The following is an 11651-nucleotide window of genomic DNA, read 5'->3' as shown; positions in this document are numbered from 1 at the left end:
AAAAAATAATTCAGACATTGGAACACCAAGAAATAAAGAAACCAAACATGCTTAGTAGATGAACATTTAAAATTATTCTTAAAAATAAAATGTGTGAATCAAATTTATCTTGAGTGTGATTTGCATGCTAAATTTAACTCTACACCATTCAATTCATTTATTAGGATAAGTAGTTTTCGTGATAGAGAGGGAATGAGAGAGAAGAAGATTCGTAAAAAAGAAACTAGTAAAGAGAAACCCATGAAATATGAGAAAATTTGTTCACACAATGTGAAAAATACACGCCACCTCATCTGTTCAACCAATGAGATCAATGAAATAATATGTATTGTTGACAAATTTAAATACCTTGAAAGGAGGTGGGAAGAAATAGTACTCAACAACATGCTCTTGTCAACATGGATTGATACCAATTAGTTGTGAAAGGACAACTTAAAAACAAAGTTATACTTGAATTCAATAGCCAGACGTACCTAACAGCATGAGAGTGGGAGCTACATACGATTTATTTTTATTTTTTTATTTTTTAAAATCAAAGATTCAAGGTGATGCGGGAGATTAAAACTTAACATATTGGCATTAAAAGTGTGATTAGTGATTCCTAAGCTTATATTTGAATTATAAATTTAAATAGAAATTTAGAAGAAAAAAAAAGAGTAAGCGAAATGTAAATGAAATTTAGTTATATTTCTGTTACATTTTATATATATATATATATATATATATTTTTTTTTTTTAATTTTTTTTTTAAAATTTATGATCTAAATACAATCTAAAGAAAAAAACAAAATTAATATGTTCTGAATTCCAACAAAATTGTCCGCAATGTAGGACAAATCGGGCACGTTATAGAAACAAACAAAACACTCTTTACTCTTTTCTCTCAACTCAATAGAGGGTCGTTCCGGAAGTAACTATTTTAATTGATTTTTTTTATAAAAAAAAGTATGTAAAAAATAAAGATAATAATTGATTTTTTTGTAATTTTTTATAAAATTTTTAAAGCTATTTTATGGTGATGCTAAAACAATGCTGTATTTATTTGTGAGTTAAACACCCATGTGAGAGTGTTCTATGTGATTTTGTGATTGTTTTATGTACATGTAAAAGAAATATATTCATTTAGGATCTTTCTTAGGCGTGCCTTGCATACCATATGCAAGGCACTTACACCCTTAATGTTTTGCACTTACACTTTTTATTTATTAAAACTTACACATTGGTGACTGGCTAAGCAGGTCACTTTATAGGTAAATTAAAATAATGTATTATATGACTGAGAGGGAGATTTATGAGCCGGAAGTGGACCGAGATAAAAGCTGTGCAAGTTGAAGGCCCAAGGGTGTGTTGGGCCGAGATAGCTTAGGATTTGCCCGGAGTTGGGGCTGCTCGGCCCGTGGCCGAACTACTTGCACCGGTGGTGACCGTGCAGCTTGAGTTGCTCGGCCAGAATGCATACACCTTTGGCTCGGCAGGGAAGCTCGTGCCCGAAGCTCGGCAGGAAAGCCTTTGGTTGATCGGCGTGACCTTTCTAGAGCTCGACTTCACCAGAATGCAGTCGAGTACGATAGGGACCGAGCTCGGCTATTGCTACACTTGAGCATAAAGTGCAGCTAGGATGTCGGCGGCCGTGATGCTGTACCCCGGTTGCCGAGCTCCCAGCAGAGTGGGTTGGCAGTTGGGTTAGGTGATGTATAGCAAGATTTGTGCTGACGGATGGGATAGCAGTACCACGTGTCGAGAGAGCACTGAGGGTAGATTTGGGGCGCAGAAGGTATATAAGCATGTCTGCGTCCCCCATGCTTGCGGAGAAAAAACATTTGGTGAGACAAACATTCAACACCCTCCTCTCTCTCCCTCTCTATCCTTGTGTGTGTGTCTAACTTGATCGTTGGAGGGGTTTTCCGGCCACACACCGCCGGGTAGCTCACCGACGTTGTGCTCGCAGGTCGATCGGACTGGTAGGAGCTTGAAAGAAAGGAGTGCGGGCTTGCCTGAATATTTGCTCCCCGTACAATTGGCGCCGTCTGTGGGAACTTTGCAGACAAAACCTTGTCTTCCAGGCTCGTCTGATCACCGTCCATGGCGAACAACGAAGAGATTCCGCTGTCCGCCGTCGATGGAGTTACCCTGGAGTCGGGCAGACGGAGAGAAGGACATCCCACCATCATTCCTCCGATGGCGGACCTGGAGACTTCTCCAGGAGGACACTCAAGAGACGTGCGGGATAAGCGCGGAAGAAGTTATGGTCATTCACGGAGTCCAGACGGTCATCGGCGGCGGAGAGAATCGCACGCCAAACGTTTGGAGCACAAGCTAAGGGACCAGGACGCCGTCATCTGGCGAATGGCGGCGGAGATGGAGGAGCTGAAGTGGCATGTCAAAGGGAAGGGTGTAGCTGGAGGGGGAGACCACAGTGAGCGCACCCAACCCTGCCGTTTAGGCAGTCAGAGTCAGCGGCACACTCCTTCCATTTCTATCACTAAAAGTTACAAGGTTGCAGATTCCGACGTGCATGTAGAGAAATCCAGCGCGCAAGATAGCACTTACCAGCCCTCACGTCCGGTGACAACGTCGAGGTGCTCCTATTCCGCTCGTTCAGAGGATTTGCGGGCAGTTTTGAAGGAACGGGCTCGCCGGCGGGAGGCTCAAAGGGTGCCGGCGTTCCAGCGGCTATCCTATGGGGTTCACGCCAGTGAGGAGGTCGGAATGCCTCCACCCCGCCGAGCCGCGCCTCTCCTTGTAGACACAGACTTGGCGAGGCTGAGTGTCACTCCATTCTCCGTGGATATAGAGACCGCACCGCTTCCGGCGGGCTTCCATTAGGCAAAGTTCATGCTTTATGACGGAAAAACCGACCCGTATATGCATGTAAGTCATTTCCGACAGGTCATGGCCGGACATAGGCGGAATGACGCTCTTATGTGCTTGATCTTCCCGTCGAGTTTGGGCGAGCTGGGTTTGAAATGGTTCGAGAGGTTGCCGGAGGGGAGCATTGAAAGGTGGCAGCAGTTGGCCGAAGCCTTTGTGACGCGCTTCAAAACCAACACCAAAACACCAAAGGAAGTTGATCACCTCCTGAGTGTCAAGATGGAATCGAGTGACACATTGAAGGCATACAACTCCAGATATTGGGAGACCTTCAACGAGATCTTGAATTGCCCGGTCAACCTTGCAATCACACAATACAAGCGTGGTCTCCCGGTCGGACATAGACTGCGGGACTCGCTTACCATGCACCAGCCGACATCCATTGGCCAACTAATACAGTGCATCAATGAGCACATCCGAGTGGAGGATGATGCGTCAGCATCTACCGTGAAGGCAACTCCGGTAGCAACAGACAAGCGGTCGGCTGGAAAAGTGCACGCGGTCGAACAGGAGTCCAGCCATTCAAATGACCGCGTTGAGGAATCAGACCGTGGCTCGATTCGTAAAAATCGGGGTAGGGGACGTCGGAATGACCGGGATGACTACCCCCGGGATGACGTAGCCGATGCAAATAGAAGGTTAAAAGCAAGGACGGGCATCACCACGGTCTTTAAGATTCCAATCTATCGCATACTTAGTGAAATCCGTGACGAGGAGTATGTCCGGTTTCCTGCTAAGTTAGGCGACGGACAGAAGGGCTTCAATCCGCGGTACCATTGCACGTTTCACTGGGAGCGAGGCCATCGGACAGAGGACTGTTTGCCTTTGAGGCAACACTTGGAAGAGCTAGTCGCAGCCGGACACTTGGACTTTTACATTGATGGCGGCGTGAAGGCCAATCAAGCTCCGATTGACCCGCGGGGACCGGATGACCGAGATGCGCCTCCCCAAGGGGTTATTAATGTCATCCACGGCATAGTGGAATCGGCGCGTGTATGCGAGCTCCGAGGTATGATCAAGAAGGCAGAGCACATGAGGGAAGTTTTGTTGGTTCAGCCTGCGATCAAGAGGGGGAAGACCGAAGAGAAAGATGTGATCAGTTTCTCCTCAAGAGACCTAGAGCGCATCCAGACGCCGCACAACGATGCCCTAGTGGTTACACTCCGCGTCAAAGAGTTTGATGTCAAACGGATCTTGATCGATCAGGGAAGCTCGGTCGAGATCATGTATTACGACGCCTTTAAACAGTTCAAACTTCGGGATACAGATCTGGCCCCTGCAACTTCGCCACTGGTTGGTTTCAACTCATAACCGGAGTGGCCTTTGGGAAAGATTATCCTGCCGGTCAAAGCGGGATCCGTGGTCAAACAAGTGGAGTTCTGGGTGTTGCATGTGCCATCCACTTACAATTTGATCCTTGGAAGGGGATGGCTTCACGCTATGCAAGCCGTAGCGTCGACCTATCATTAGGTAATGAGATTTCCCTCGGTTATGGGGGCAATCGAGGAGATTTGGGGCGATCAAGTCATGTCGAAGTAATGCTTCGTGGCGGTCAATGGAAGCCGAGCCGCCAAAGGATTCGTTCAAATGATTGAGGGACTGGAAGACCGGGGAGTCCTTGACGACGTGGGCACCAAGGCCAAGGACAAAGCTGTCAAGGAATTGGTGGAAGTGCGCATTGATATAGAGCGTCCGGACAAGTTCTTCTTGCTCGGCTCAAGCCTTACAGCCCAAGAGAGGACCGACATGGTTGAGTTTTTGATGGCCAACGTCGAAGTCTTCGCATGGTCACCTTACGACATGCCCAGTCTCGATCCGAGTTTTATATGCCATCATCTCAATGTCTTCCCCGGAGCCAAGCCGGTCATTCAGCGAACAAGGAGATCGGCGCTGCATCACGCCAAGGTAGTTGCGGAAGAAGTGAAGAACTTGCTTGAGGCACGAGCAATTTAGGAAGTGCACTACCCTCGGTGGATTTCAAACACGGTCGTGGTGCCCAAGAAGAATGGGAAGTGGCGAGTTTGCGTTGACTACAAGACGGTCAACCGTGCTTGTCCGAAAGACAGTTTCCCTCTGCCTAGAATAGACCAGCTTGTGGACTTAACGGCTGGACATAACAGGCTCAGTTTCTTGGACGCCTACCGCGGCTACCATCAGATTGCTATGCATGGGCCCGACCGAGAGATCACCTCGTTTACAACACCAAGGGGACTCTTCTGCTACCAAGTCATGCCTTTTGGTTTGAAGAACGCCGGGGCAACTTTTAAAAGGATGGTGACCAAGATGTTCGCTCCTCTGCTAGGCCGGACAATGAGCTACGCCTGAACGCGTTTAAGTGTGCCTTTGGCGTGGGATCCGAAATTTTTTTGGGTTTCCTAGTCACGAACCGAGGTATCGAAGCAGATCCTACACAAATCTGAGCCGTGCACGAGTTAAAATAGCCCAGCTCAGCTAAGGATGTACAGCATCTGGCCGGAATAGCCGCCGCGCTTAACCGATTTATAAGCCAGTCATCAGATCGCTGCTACCCTTTCTTTCAAGCCTTGAAATCCAAGTTCTCATGGGATGAAGAGTGTGATCGGGCTTTGGCCGAGCTCAAGGAGTATTTGTCTTCAGCACCGTTGTTGGTCACATCGGAGCCCGGAGAAGAACTCTACCTTTATCTGGCCGTATCGTAGCACGCAGTCAGTGCGATGCTTGTCCGGTCAGAAGGAATCAAACATCTACCCATCTTCTACGTCAGCAAAACGTTGCTACCGGCAGAGTCGAGGTACTTGCCACTGGAAAAACTTGCGTTAGCTTTGATGATGGCTTTAAGGAAGTTGGCACACTATTTCCATGCCCATTCCATCATCGTCTTGACTGAGTTCCCTCTCAAAGCTTTGTTCGAACGGGCAGATTTCTCCGGTCGGATTCTTAAGTGGGCGGTCGAATTGGGACAGTTCGATGTGAAGTTCCAGCCACGCACTGCCATTAAAGCCCAGACTTTGGCCGACTTCGTCGCTGAATTCTCACCTGGAACTCATCCGGTATGCCCGGTCGATATTGCCGTGGCAGATGAAGAGGTGAATGTAAGCTCGACCGCAATACCACAGCTCGACGACATTGGCGATGCAGAACTTGCGCACCCCGCGAAGCACCTTCAGTTAATACGATACCACAGCCCGGTGATGCGATGATGGAGTTGGGTGTCACTGCCCAACCCGCTTTGTCCGACACCACATCACCGAGGAGGGAAGAAATGGAACCGCTCAGCACAGAGCCTGCGGCCGGCATAATACCACAACCTGGCGATTTGCCGACGGACTTAGGCATTATGGATCAACTTGCTGAGTCTGGTGCTGAATCACCAAGGGGGGCTGAAGTGGAACCGCTCAGCACGGGACCAGAAGCCGAGCAGCCGAGCACCGTGATCTCATCAACCTTCAAGCTTCTCAGGACCCCTCAGAATGTTGGAAGCTCTTTGTCGGCGAAATATGGAAACTTTTTGTTGATGGAGCCTTGAACCGTCACGGTGCCGGGCTGGGTATAGTTCTGATTTTGCCAGACGAACTGACTATTGAACATTCTATCACACTTGGCTTCCCAGCATCCAACAATGAGGCCGAGTACGAGGCGTTATTGGCCGTCCTAAAGAGCGCGCTTCAGATGTGAGCATCCAAGCTAATGGTTTACAGTGATTCCCAGCTGTGGTTAACCAAGTTTCTGGGGTTTACGAGGCAAAGGATGATAGAATGATGAAGTACCAAGCTCTGGTCAGAGACCACATCAAGCGATTTCAGGCGATCAGGGTCCAACAGATTGGCCGAGAAGAAAACGGCCGAGCAGATGAGTTGGCCGGCCTTGCTTTTATGGTCAATAACACATCTCCCAACCCTCTTTTGATTGAATTCCTTCCGAGGCCCAGTATTGAGGAAACAGGGCAGATAGAAGAATTCTGCGCCGAGCTAGGTTCTTCATGGATGGACCCTATAATTCTCTTTTTCAGAGAACGGACCCTTTCAGCCAACAAGAAGGAAGCGCATAAAGTGCGGGTGAAGTCCGAGCGGTTTTGGCTCTCTCCATTAGGCGCTTTATACAAGAAATCTTTTACCGGTCCCTACTTGAAATGTGTGCACCCGAGCAGTGTGGAAGCCTTCCTTTATGAAATTCACGAAGGCATCTGTGGCAGTCATATAGGGGGCAGGTCCTTGGTCTACCAAGCTGTTTTGCAAGGCTATTGGTGGCCGTGCATGCAAGCCGACACCCAGAAATATGTTCGCAAGTGTGAGAAATGCCAGAAGTTTGCCCACCAGATCCACCAGCTGGCCAGGGAACTTCTTCCTCTTACCAGCCCTTGGCCCTTTGCGATGTGGGGCCTAGATATAGTGGGGCCGCTCCCAACAGCACCAGGCAACCGGAAGTTCTTCATCGCGGCCACAGACTACTTCACCAAATGGGTTGAAACGGAGCCTTTGGCAACAATCAAGGAGAAAGATGTGAAGCGGTTTGTCTGGCAGAACGTGGTCATGCGGTTTGGCGTCCCCAAAATTCTAATCTCTGATAATGGCACCCAGTTTGACGGTCGCCTATTCAGAGGGTTTTGTGAAGATTTAAAGATTGAGTTCTACAACTCTACTCCGACTTACCCACAGTCCAATGGCCAAGCCGAGGCGTCGAACAAGATCATACTTGATGGGTTAAAGAAACGGCTGGAAAAGGCCAAGGGAAAGTGGGCTGAGGAACTCCCCAACGTCCTTTGGGCATACCGAACAACCCCACGGCAGTCTACCGGGAAAACTCCATTTGCTTTGGCTTATAGCATGGAGGCAATCATACCTTTGGAAGTCAGCATGCCCACCCTCAGATGTGAAAGCTTTGAACCCGAGTTGAACGCCGAAGCCATTACCCTTGAACTAGATCTTGTGGAAGAGCGTCGGGAAAAGGCTCTCATCCATGTGGCTGCCTACCAATAAGAGCTCTCAAGGAAATACAACAAAACGGTGCACCCTAGACCGTTCAAAGTAGGTGATTGGGTCTTGAGGAAAGTCATGGGCAATACCCTGGTGCCAGGTGAAGGCAAACTAGGGGCAAATTGGGAAGGACCCTACAAGATAACCGGTCTGGCGGGCAAGGGGGCATATCACCTGGAGGACTTGGATGGTAGAGGAATACCCCGGCCATGGAATCCAGCCAACTTCAAGCTATATTATTTCTAGCTTTAGCTTTCTTTTTGTGCAAATGAATTTTTTGCCTTACACTTCATGTAATATTCATTTTTGTCAATATATAGAAGCGACTTATCTTTGCCTCAGCATTTTTAATGTTGTTTTGAGTCTTGGGTATTCTCAACCGAGATGATTCACTCCGGTTGAAAGGGTTGATGTTTTGCTCAACTTGGGTATTCTCAACCGAGATGATTCACTCCGGTTGAAAGAGTTGATGTTTTGCTCAACTTTTGTATTCTCAACCGAGATGATTCACTTCGGTTGAAAGAGCTGATGTTTTGCTCAACTTTTGTATTCTCAACTGAGATGATTCACCCCGGTTGAAAGAGTTGATGTTTTGCTCAACTTGGGTATTTTCAACCGAGATGATTTACTCTGGTTGAAAGGTTGATGTTTTGCTCAACCTAGGTATTCTCAACCGAGATGATTTACCCCAGTTGAAAGAGTTGGCGTGCTCAGCTGTATCTACTACCGAGATGCCTTTTCCTGTTAGTTAAGTTAAGCAAGATGGTTAATGTTGCCGAAGTATTTTGTCCGGTTGAGGTTACTCAGCTGACCGTGCCAACACTTCAAGAAAATTGAGCTTTTTCATTGATGATTAAAATATGTACAAGAGGTGGGGCAGACAGCCCGGTTACATGTGCTGAGCAAAAAGAAAGAAAAACTAAGAAAACTACACTAGGGGGGAAAGGTTAGTGAATTCGTTGCCAGCTTCCTCCAGGTTGATCGGTGGGCTTTGACCTCGGACGCCGGTCGCAGTTTGGCCGGGCTGCTCCTGCTCTTGGCGGTCCTCTCCCTCAGCATCTGCGTCGGCTGCTCCTTCAAGTCCTTCCTCGGCCGCAGCCTCCAACGTGCTGAAGACGTCGTTGGCATATGGCACAAGATAGGTCGGTAGGAAGACAGCTGGCGGAGAGGCAAACACGTCGGTATCAGGACCTTGACCGAGCTGTTCGTAGGCAGACTTCCAACCTGCTTTGAAATAGATGTCTTGGGTGGCGAAGACCTGCTTCTTATAACTGTCCTCGGCCTCTTTAAAGCCGGCGTTGTTGGCGTCTTCGCACTCTTTCTCCCTTGACTTTTTGAGTGCGTTTAGCTCGGCCTGGAGCTCATCCTGTTTTTTCTCGGCGTCGCCAAGCTGGCCGAGCAACTTGGTGTTGTCAGCGTTGGCAATCTGCAGTGAAGACTTTGCTCGGCCGAGCTCAGTTTGAAGACTTTGGACTTGGCTGGCAGTGTCGTTTTCCTTCTACCACAGTCGATGAATTCTCTCCATGACCAAGTGTTACTTCTGGATGGCCTGCAAGAAGAAAACTTGATTAGAAAAGAAACCGTGCAAACACTCGTGAAAATTTAAGTATAAGTTGGGACTTACCCTGGTCATGGACTTCACTGCGGATTTCACTAACCGGGTGTCTGGCACGTGGTCGCTGTCAACCACGTCGCTCGGTAGAAGGAGTGCTTTTGAAAGGTCAAAGGCGAGCAGATGCTCTTTGTCACCCTTGGCGGAAGCAGTTGCCGGGATGTCTTTACCCCGGTGTTTGAGTTGGGGCCTCCATGCTGGTGTTGGGTCGACGGTGATGGCAGGTTGCTCGGTGCTGAGCTCGACAGAAGGGTCCGCACGTGGTCTTTTGCTAGCACGGCGTGTCTCTCCGCTGGCTTGACCGACAGCCGGAGAAGCCAAGGCAACTACAGCCCCACTGGATTGACCGGCAGCAGTTGGGCGAGTTTGAATGCTCGGGATCTCGGTAGAAGTCGTTGTGAGTAGGTTCTTGATGCGGCTCCTCTTTGCCATCTCTTCCACCTCGGTTAACCGGATTAGGGGCACGTCCGGTAGTGTTGGGTCTGGAGGAGGTGATGGAGCACGGAGAAAGTCTGTGACTTTACTCCGGCGTGGAGCAGAGTACCGGTAGGTTGGGGTGTAGCCGAGCAGCTCGTTGCAATCCCGATTGCTATAACGGAGCACGACCTTGATGGCTTCTTCGTTGGGATAGTGGTAGTTGGCTTGTAAGGCTTGGATTGCTGCAAAGGAAAGAAGAGAAGTGTTAAAATAAAGAATATGGAACAAAGGCAATCGACCGAGCAAGTTGGCACGGCTTACATGTGGAACCGAAATTCTTGCTGATGAACCAGCCCGATACGTCGGCCGTTTCATAGTTGCCGGACACCCAAAAAAAGTCGTCATCGTGTAAGTCCTTGTCTGGGGTGCTGGTCACTATCTTTTCTTTTCCCGGTCGAATTTTTAAGTAATAGGCGAGGCCGTCGCCCGTGTGCCCAAGTGTGTACTGTCGCAGTATCTCTGCTAAACCTAAGTTGGTCCCTAGCCGGTTATTTAGCTCGTGAATGCCGTTGATTATTCGGTAGGTGTTGGTTGAAGTTCATTTAAGCCTTGATAGAGTTGTTTCTGTGTTATTTTAATGTTTTATAGCTAAATCTATGTTGCCCCAGTTGTTCTCTATAGGCTTGGTAGGCCCACTACTTGTATGTGTTGAATGATATTTTATAAGTGCTATTGAAGTTTTGTTATTGTTATCATTATCGTTATGGTTTTATAAAGGAAAATTTTGATTGTTTATGTGCTGAGGCAACTTATTGCCTTTTGTGAGTATTAATGTTGATAAGAAGAGTTTAAATTTAGCTCAATTGATTGAATCATGGACTACTGAAACAATTAGTCAAGATTAAAATGGCTATACTATTTGAAACTAATTAATGGATGTAATAGGTGGGCATTATTATGTACATGGTTCCTTTGTCATGCCTTATGTTTGCTAGGTATATACTATATTTGCTAGGATGTGTGATCCTTTTATTTGACTTTAGTTTTTGGAAATTATTTTCTCTTGTTTTTATTTTTAATTTTTTTTCCATTGATGCTTGTGACTTGCAATAGTAACTTGGGTTATTTGCTCTCAAGGAACCACAAAACACACCGAGTCATTCAATGTCTCTCAACTACCAAAGCTTAAATTCTGTTTTAAATTTTGTAGTAATCAGAATCTTTATATTGCCAGAACTTATGTTTGGAAACAAATGTTTTTGTGAGTGCTGAAGTTCATGCATAGTTGACGGAATTGAACTTAAACATAGGAAACCCAATTCAAATAGTTGAAATGATGATGAATCAATTTGTGTAAAGAAGACAATTCATATAGTTGAACTGATGATGATTTCAATTTATGTAAAGAGATATTCCTTCCCCACACGCTTTTACTCATCCAAAGAAGACTCGAGCATCTAGGGAAGTGTTAAAACAATCCACGGACCACTCTCTAATCTCATAATTGGAATCACCAGTGATTACAATCATTTCTTTTCCTAGAGTCCAACCCTTCACTTTCATGGCTAGCCTTTCCAAGAACTTACGTGGCTGTGTAATTATGCCAAACTTGTGAGGCTTATTGTAATTTACCAAATTAAATTGTGAATGAATGACTTTGATCCACGATAATTAATTGATCTTTCCTATGGTTATGGTTGAAGAGTTCAATTGTAGGGTCACATGAAAAAAAAAAATGTAAAAGCCTTCATATTACTAAATTTTTGTCTTGTATTGTCTTTACGATTGAGATTTTTCAA

This window comes from Camellia sinensis, chromosome 2, assembly GCF_055761805.1.
Source record: "Camellia sinensis isolate YWXY chromosome 2, ASM5576180v1, whole genome shotgun sequence".
Lineage (NCBI taxonomy): Eukaryota > Viridiplantae > Streptophyta > Magnoliopsida > Ericales > Theaceae > Camellia > Camellia sinensis.
The sequence above is the reverse complement of the archived record's forward strand: the minus strand, read 5'-3'. Positions refer to the sequence as shown.